Source organism: Arvicanthis niloticus, chromosome X (genome assembly GCF_011762505.2).
Source record: "Arvicanthis niloticus isolate mArvNil1 chromosome X, mArvNil1.pat.X, whole genome shotgun sequence".
NCBI lineage: Eukaryota > Metazoa > Chordata > Mammalia > Rodentia > Muridae > Arvicanthis > Arvicanthis niloticus.
This window is the reverse complement of record NC_047679.1, coordinates 111,219,295-111,228,600: the sequence shown is the minus strand read 5'-3', so window position 1 is coordinate 111,228,600 and position 9,306 is coordinate 111,219,295.

The following is a 9,306-nucleotide window of genomic DNA, read 5'->3' as shown; positions in this document are numbered from 1 at the left end:
GTCTTTCTTGGATGTAGGGAATCTTGTCAGATTTGTGTCCCCAGAGCTGACTAGAACAGGGAAGCCTGCTCCACATGAACTACTTACCAAGTTTTTTTTTTTTTTTTTTTTTTTTTTTTTTTTTTTTTTTTTTTTTTTTTTTTTTTTTTGTCTTTTAGGGGACTAGCTTTGGAATGAGTGTCTCTGATTTTTGTGGATACAGAAGGCTTTAAAATTGGGGTCTCTGCCGAGATCTGTGCTGTGAAGAGACATCAGTGTGAGGTAGGGAGAGGGCTCAGGGGACAGAAATAGAAAGAGTGAGGTGTGAGAAACACATGAGCTTGGAAGGGAAACCCTCAGACCAGAGCTGTTTCTCTCCAAATCCATAACAAGAAATTGTTTGTACATTTTCTTTTCTTTCTGTCTATAACTTCTTAATTAGAAATGTGAACCTAAATCCCTTTGCTGTGGACTGAGAGCTAGAGAACCCTCCTACATCAGGATAGCGAGAACACTTTCGCTCCCATCTTAGCATTTGTCTTTCATTTGAGCAAAACAGGAATGGAATTCCTCTTAGCCTGACTCCTCTGTGTGTGTGTGTGTGTGTGTGTGTGTGTGTGTGTGTGTGTGTGTGTGGTGGGGTGGGGGGGTGTAGATAAAGGAGCTTGGTACTCAAGAAACGTTTCACAGCCTGCCCGTTCCTTCTGATTATGTGACCTTAAGTCAGCCACGTCACATCTTAATTTTTTGTTGGAACATTTACCACGTAAGATCTAGCTATAAAAGTGATACTGTCAAAGCAGGCTGAGAAAGAACAATGAAACATATAGACAAATCCAAACTTTTGAACATCAGTAAGATATGAGTTGCAAGGATAAGGTGAATTCAATCACTAAAGGGATTTACAGGTCATTGTTACTGTTTTAAAGATTTATTTTGTGTGTGAGTGTATGCCTGTGTCTTTATCCATGAGTGTATGTCACATGTGTGGGGGTGCCCATGAATGTCAGAAGGGGTCAGATACCCTGGAACTGGAGTTATAGGCAATTGTAAACAGCCTGATGTGTTCCCTAGAAGCAGGAAGTACTCCTAACTGCTGAACCATCTCTCCAGTCCCTCGGGTTGCTATTTATCACTAGATTTAAAATCAAAGAAGAATTTCAAGAGAAAGGGACAGATCTTCCTTTTTCAAGTAAAAGACCTTTAAGTAAAAAGGCCAGTTGCAAGTAGCCTGACATACCTTGTAATGGGAGTCTGAAATAAACTCTCATCCTGCCAGACAAAATAGGTTTCTTCAATTAACAATTTTCAAGGTGGCAAGCATTCTGTATTTTGAGAACATGGGCTTAATATGTCACCTGTATTATTTGGATATGACTTAGACTGTGAGCTAAGAGTCAGAGAGGTGCTGGACAGGGGAGTGGTGATGATTCCTATGTGACTACAGTCGCACCGCCTTGGACCCTGATGTCACGGTGGATGGACAGGTTGATATATATGATCACTCTAAGTGTAATCTTCCTCATTTGAGACAAAGGTGGTGGCAAAATTCTCACAGAGTGGTGGTAATCATTGAATAAATAAGCTATAAATAAGTTTCCTAATAGTTCTTCTCAATTTTGCTATTCCCTGGCTAATATCAACCACCTCTGTTTGCTGTGGTATGTGGTTAGAAGCATCTGCTTCATCTACATTGTCAAGCAGTTACTGACGGATTCTGAGCCTCACTTGCTCCTCACCCTGTCCCTACCCTCTTCTTCTCCCTACATTTTCCTCTTCCTCATCGTTGTGTGATCTTTGTGTTTTCTCCCTTTCTCCTTGTTCTGCCCTGTACTTCCCTATTCATCATTCTCGAGCTGTCACACAAACACCCTTTGGACCTGTTTTGATAGGCTTACTAGTTTTCTCTGAGAACACGACTTTGAGGTGACAAACAGTAATAGAAGCCCATGCATGGTGTTTTGCATATTTAAATCTCCCAACTCTAAAAGGTGGCTACTACCATTAACAGTATCCCCATTTTATGGATGAAAATGTGAAATACAAATGTGGATCGTTTTCAGCTGAGTATAATATAGGCATTACCACCCTAATCAAAGCAGTTGTCACTAAACAAGACCCTCAACAAGATTAGGACCATTGACATTCCCTCATAGAAGAAAAAGGTTTGTGTGTGGGGGGGGAGGTGGTCATTAAACTTCCACGTGACATTCCTATACTTTCCCCTTAGCAGTATGAACTTCTGTCCTGGCTTCACATGGTCTCTTGTAGGAAGCCACTGTTAGCAGTGGTATAATCCGCCATTCCAAGATGGCTCGGACATCGTGTCCTCCACTAGTAAACAATTAACTGCGCAGGTGCAAAAAGGCAAAAGCGCGCCAAAAGTCACTGCCCATCCCGGGGCGTAATATGGGGTGATGAGTGAACAGCCAATCAGAAGTGAACATGTCACTCTAGGGTGTATTTAAGCTGTGCCTCTTCCTGTCTTTGGCCCTTCCGCGTTCTTCACTTCTGCTGATACAAGATTAAACCCTTGCTGTGGTAACCACCCGAATTCTGTCTCACATGTCTCTCTTCCATGGGCGGAGAGGACATGGGAGGCATGCGGAACAGTCTCTGATGGTGCTAAATTAGCTAAGGGTGGAAAGCTACTGAAGGGAGAAGATTCCATCTTGAGGCTATAAAGGAGTCATCACCCACACTGGGGTGGGACTATAGTGAAGCAACAATTTGGGGGCCACCCACATTCTTGTAACTAACCCCTTGGTTCCTGAAGCTAAACTCATGCAGAATTGTTCTTTTGATCTCTCCATACCCTATCTGAGGCAAATAGATACTTCTTTATAAAGAGCAAGCACCAGTTAACTAGCTCACTCAAGGTTAAAAAGCTAGAATCAAGTAGAAATGGGGTTGGAATTCACAGAATTTAGGTAAAGGAGCTGAGTTCCTAGGATCTTGGGTCTTAGGAGATATTGGACATTGCCTCTTGAGACTCCCAAATATCCACAAATGATCTAAAGATTACACAGGATAATTGAGTAGAGTTTGATACCTGTGGTTTCAGAAGTCACACTGCACTGAATTGAGCCTTTGATCTTGAGGCCATAATAGTGGGAAGAAGAGGTCAAGGCAGAGAAATATGGTATGTAGTGGGTTGTAGGTAATGGTCCCAATGACCATGAAGACATTACGTCATTTCTAAGCCTCCCCAGGGTGCTGAGAACTTACCTGCAGGCTTCTATTTCCCAGGCCATCTCTGCTGTTACATTCTAGATATATCTGGCTTGTCTTTTCTGCCGCTGCTGAGGTTGTTCTTGCTGAGATAGCTGAATATTCTCTTCCAAGCAGGACAAACAGCTATTTTAGTAGGTCTCTGAACTAAACATTAAGCTTTCTATTTCTGTAAACAGGATGTCTCATAAGCCCTTTGGAAAACAGCAATTTGTAGATAGGGTAGATAAGCACATTGGTATTAGCTACTTTTCTTATTCTTGTGACAACACACCCTACAAGAAGCAACCTCAAATGGGAAGAAGTTGTCATTGTTGTTTGTTTACTTGTTTGTTTGTTTTGCAGTTTTAGGAGATCTGGTCTATCATGGTGGGGAAGACAGGGCCCTAGAAGCATGCTGTGCTTATACTCAGGAAGCAAAGAGCTGCCAAGAAGTATAAGCAGATTGTAAAATGTCAACATCCACCCTGAGTGAATGTCTTCTTCCCGGAAAGCTTGACCTCCACAAAGTTCTACAACCTTCAGAATCATACCACCACCTAATCATACTCCTGGATCAACAGGCAAAAAGATCACCCATGTCCTTTAGATATTTTAACTGGTCCATTCTGTCCCACTCCTGATACTGTTATTGTCACAATCCATTGTGTAAATAAGGTAGTCCTGTTAGCTAGCTGAAGAATGGATTATCCATCCTATGATAGTCATCATGAGAATACCTCCCATAGGTACATCTAGTTGTATACTTAGTCTCCAGGCGATGAACTGTTTGGAAGGATTAGGAGGTGTGTCCTTTTGGAGGAGGTGTGTCCTTTTGGAGGAGGTGTGTCCTTGTTAAATGAGCTATATCACTGGAAGTTGGCTTTGAGTTTTCAAAAGTCCACACCAGGTCCAGTCTATGTCTCTGTCTCTGTCTGTCTCTGTCTGTCTCTGTCTCTCTGTGTGTCTCTGTTTCTGTCTTTCTGTCTCTGTCTCTATCTCTGTCTCTCTCTTTTCCTGCTTGCCTGCTACATGTGGATTAGCATGTAAAGCTCTCAACTACTGCTCCAGCACCATACCTGCCCATATGTTGCCATGATAAACTTGGACTAACTCTTTGAAACTGTAAGCAAGCCGCTAAATAAATGCCTTGTTTTAAAGAGTTGCCCTGGTTTTGGTATCTCTTCATGTCAATAGAACAGTGACTAGAACACATCCTTTGGGCCCATAACTTTTTCCACTTACACTAGCTCCTGTGGCTGGGAATGGCCTTTGGCCTTTCTTATTTGAGACCTTAAGTCAAGTGTTTGTGGCTACCTCCTTAGGTAAGATGTGACTTTGTATAAGTCATTTTCCCTTAATGAGCTTTTATTCCACCTGTAGGGAAGGACCCCTCAGAATCTAGAACACATCTAGACACCAAATTCTAATCACAAAGATTATATCTCACAAAGATAAATATCTCGGGGATATTTATTACCCGAGAAGGGCAAGTGAAGGGAAGGGAAAGGGGACGCTGCCTCTGGATTGGACAAAGATAGACAAGAGCAGGTGTCTCTGAAGATGTGGTTTTTAAGGGGAACGTCTGTGCTAGTCGGTAAGTCCTGACTAAACAAACAGGTTAGCTATGTAGCCAAATAATGAATTTTGTTTTCAAAAGTCCACACCAGGCCCAGTCTCTGTTTCTGTTTCTGTCTCTCTCTGTCTCTCTGTCTGTCTCTGTCTCTGTCTCTGTCTCTGTCTCTCTCTCTCTCTCTCTCTCTCTCTCTCTCTCTCTCTCTCTCTCTCACTCTCTCTTCCTGCTTGACCTTGGGATTTAGTCTCAGGAATGAGTGAGTAGCCAAATAAGGGAATAGGCCTTGGGGCCTAGCTTTAGGAATGTTTAGCAAGGGAGAGGAAAGGGCAAAGGGCAAAACTTGTCTGCAATGCTTGGGCCTGCTAGGGAGCATTTTGCCTTCTGTATCAGATGAGAGGGTTGGACTTAGCGCATGCCTAATAACTTAGGGTCCCTGTTGTATAACTTACCAGTGGAGAATATAACTCAACCATCCAATGTCTATGCTGAAGGGTCTGTTCTGGGAAAATTATGCACGTCTTCAAATGTTAGTTGCTGCAGCAGCTTGAGAGAGATTTAGTGATTGTTTAGTATTTTTAGATTCCACTGAAGTCCATCAGCTTTATTGAGTGGACTATTTCTTAGAACATAACTCTAATTTATTTGATGATGGAACTTACCTCATCCAAATTCCTAAAATAGAGCTAGGAATTAGAATTGGTAGTCAAAGTTAACCTTGCTTTGATAGTACTGCTTGCCTTTCAGTTAACTGCCATAGTCCAGTAATAAAGAGGTCAAGATCTCTGAGGAGTGACTGGGACTTCCTCTCTAGGCAATGAGATGTCTCTAGAGGAAGAGTCCATTGCAGGAGCACCACTCTCCCGGGGCTCAACATCTTTCAACACCCATCTTTTCATTCTACATCTGGGATCATCAAACTATGGCCCAGGAGTCAAATGTGGTCCATCTGTTTGTACCATTGTTTTGCAAACTAAGAATGCTTTGCACTTTTTATGCGCAAGTGGCCTCCAAGAAATGAATTCATGGCCTTGTACTTATTAGGCAAGTGTTCCATCACTGAGTCATATCTATGGCCTCTCTAACTTTTTCTTAATCTTGAGATAGAGTCACATTAAGCTGGTCTTTTATTCACTATGGTAGCCAAACAGGCTTGGATTTCCCAATCCTCTACCAAGTCGCTAAGGAAACAGACATGTACCACTAGGTCCAGATTGATGTTTATATTCTTAAACAATTGAAAAAAAATCCCAAAATAGTATTCTGTGATACCTAACAGGTAAAAATATAACTTTGATGTCTACAGCCATAGACAGTATCTGTGATGGTTTGTATATGCTCAGCCCAGGGAGTGGCACTGTTAGAAGGTGTGGCCTTGTTGGAGTAGATGTGTCACTGTGGTTATGGGCTATAAGATCCTTATCCTAGCTGCCTGGAGGCCAGTATCCTGCTAGCAGCCTTCAGATAAAGATGGAGAACTTTCAGCTCCTCCTGTACCATGCCTACCTGGATGCTGCCATGTTCCTACCTTGATGATACTGGACTGAACCTCTGAACCTGTAAGGTAGCCTCAATTAAATGTTGTCTTTATAAGATTTGCCTTGCTCATGGTGTCTTTTCACAGCAGTAAAACTCTGACACATACCACAGTGGAGGTGACTGGTTGTGAAGGAACTTGTATGGCCCCCATACTGAAATATTTAGTAGTTGTCCCTTTCTAGAAGTTTGTCAGTTTCTAAGCTAGACTACTAACCCTAGTTTTAGAGACTTTGAGGAGTTTTATGAAAACCAGATGCAGAAACCTGGGCAAAAGAAGCCTGTTGGGGGCCTAATAATTCCCACTTCTAGCCACCCCACCCTGCCTTACTCTAAGTCATAGAGATTCCAGAACCCAAACACATACAAAACAAAAAAACAATAAATCTACCTGTTATATATCCAGGCACTGACTGCTATTTTGAAATGTTCCACTCCGAGGACTGGAGGCAGATGGGAAGAAGTGTGGTCTGTGGAGGAGTTCCTGTGTCTGGGCTTCCAGGGGGAAAAGAGCCATGGAGCCTGCTGCTTTAAGTGTAGCCTTCTGTGCACAAACAGGGACATCTCAAGGAAAAGCTCAGAGTCTTTCTGTCAATCTTCAAATGATCAAAGGACCTCCAGATGGAGATGGCCAATTTGCTGCTGCTTTCCACCTTCCAGAACTCATATCTAAACCTCATGTCTGCCAGTTTGAGATAGAAGCATGGAACACAGGCCAGTGCTTTTCAATCTAGTTGATTGGATCTTTTAAAAATATTTATTTTTACATATTGACCATTTCATACATGTATATAGTACATTTTGAACAATTACTCCCATTCCCCTCTCATATCCTCCACCATTGCTGATAAACTCCTTCTCAACAATACCCCTTACACTTCCATGCCTTTTTCTGTTGCATAAGCATAGGTGGAGGGTCTTTAATAAAGCATGAACAACTTGGTACTAGGTACACCACCCATAACTCTGGCTTTTTGGAGTGGGAGTATTCTGGACAAGGTATCTCTATGTAACAGCCCTGGCTGCCCTGGAACAACTTCTGTAGATCAGGCTGCCTTCAAACTCAAAGAAATGCCTGCCTGCTCCTATCTCCCAAGTGCTGGGATTAAAGGTGTGAGTCACCACCATGTCCAGCTGACTTTGTGGCTTTTTAACTTATACTGTTCAAAAGACATAATTTGCAACAAAGATGGAAGACAAGTTTTAAAATTAGATCAAGTTCAATGCTCGGAAGATGGAGCTTGGAGGATCAGTAGTTCAATACCAGTCTCGGCTACCTACAGAGTTCAAGGCCAATCTAGGCTACATGATAGGGACAGTGATCTCTTTGAATGACTGTTTCAGAAGGGAAGTATGAAGATGCTGCCATTTATACTATGTCATTTATAATAGGTATTAACTCTTCAATAAACCACTGGATTTTCTCTCCTCCAGCTCAAAGCTATGGAGCAGTCTCTCAGGTACTAAGGTTAGGCCAGTGAACCATTCACTGTAGACACTGGCATTTGCCTCTGGAGCACTCTTTAAGGAGGCTACTAGAACCTCACATTTTAACACAATATTTTCAAAACACTAAGTAAATACTAAACAACCATGAGAAACAAAATCTCAAACTTTTCATTACAGGATCTCACAATACCATGCCAAGCCATATTGAAGCCTGCAGCAAAAGGAAAATGTGTGCCTAGATACATGTTTTTATGGATATCTCAAGAGCCAACTTTTTTTTTCTAGAAGTAGCTTTTGAAAATATTATTGATGTGTTTGCTTCCATTAAATCCAGGAAAGCAAAATGATAATAAATTCTGTTTAGGGTATAAATAAAATATTTAAACCTCAAATATTATTGTGAGTTTTAATATACTGAGTTTTAAATTATTCAGTATGTTTTCCAACTACTTTAGCTTTGACTGTGTGAAATAACTGCCCTGTTCAGCCTGTCTGTCTTGACAAATCTGCCCAGCAATCCAGCTAGTGTGGATAAATGACTGTCCATCCAGCACAGGGCTAGATTCTTAGATACAAGAGTAGAATAGAGTCTCTGCCTTTTGAGGATGGGAGGCTGCCCAGACAGATATGACAAGAGACTCATGGAATAGAAATGAGAATCATAGAATGGGAGACAGAATGAGACCATGCCACAGAAGACATTTAGAGCATCAGAAGGAGGAGGAGCTATAGCAGCCCCCCAAGCTTTTTGGCTTTGTTTGGAGAAAAGTTTCCTGTTGAAATCAGGGTATACCCTGCCCTAAGTTACTCTACATTGTATAAAATGGTGGTTTTTCATACTGGGACTTGATCTGAGATACTCCATTTTATACGTAGCTTTGTGCTCTAGTTTGAGGATATAGGGACCTCGAAACTGTGCACCTGGGTGGACATGGAAGTGACAGCATCTGGCCTGCACCACCCACAAGATACAGGCTGATAATTTACTACTCATAGCAGTAAGGTAGTGCCCTGTGGGCATGTCTGAGGACATTGGGACCATATGAGGACAGTTTTTTGTTGTTGTTGTTTTGTTTTTGAGACAAGGTCTCATATAAAGAGCCTGGCCTTGAATTTGTTGTACAGCCAGCATGAGCTCCGTCTCCAAGTGCTGGGGATATCAGTGTATGCCACCATGCTGAGTTTGTTTTGTTCTGGAGATCAGACTGCTGGCTTTATAGGCAAGCAGTTTACTAACTGACCTGCATGTATCACAGCCTCAGCTAGCTCTGTGATGTATTTTCTTTCTTTCACAAAGCCTCATGTAGCCAAACCTTGTCTCATATTCACTATTTAGCTAAGTCTGATCTTGAACTTCTGATGTTCTGCTTCTACCTCCCATGTGCTGGGATTACAGCTGTGCGCTGCCATGCCTAGCTCAAGCTGGGATCTTTTTTTATCGGATATTTTATTTATTTACATATCAAATGTTATCCCCATTCCTGGTTTCCCCTCTGCAAACCCCCTATCCCATCCCCCTCCCCCTGCTTCTATGAGGGTGCTCCCCCACCCACCCACTC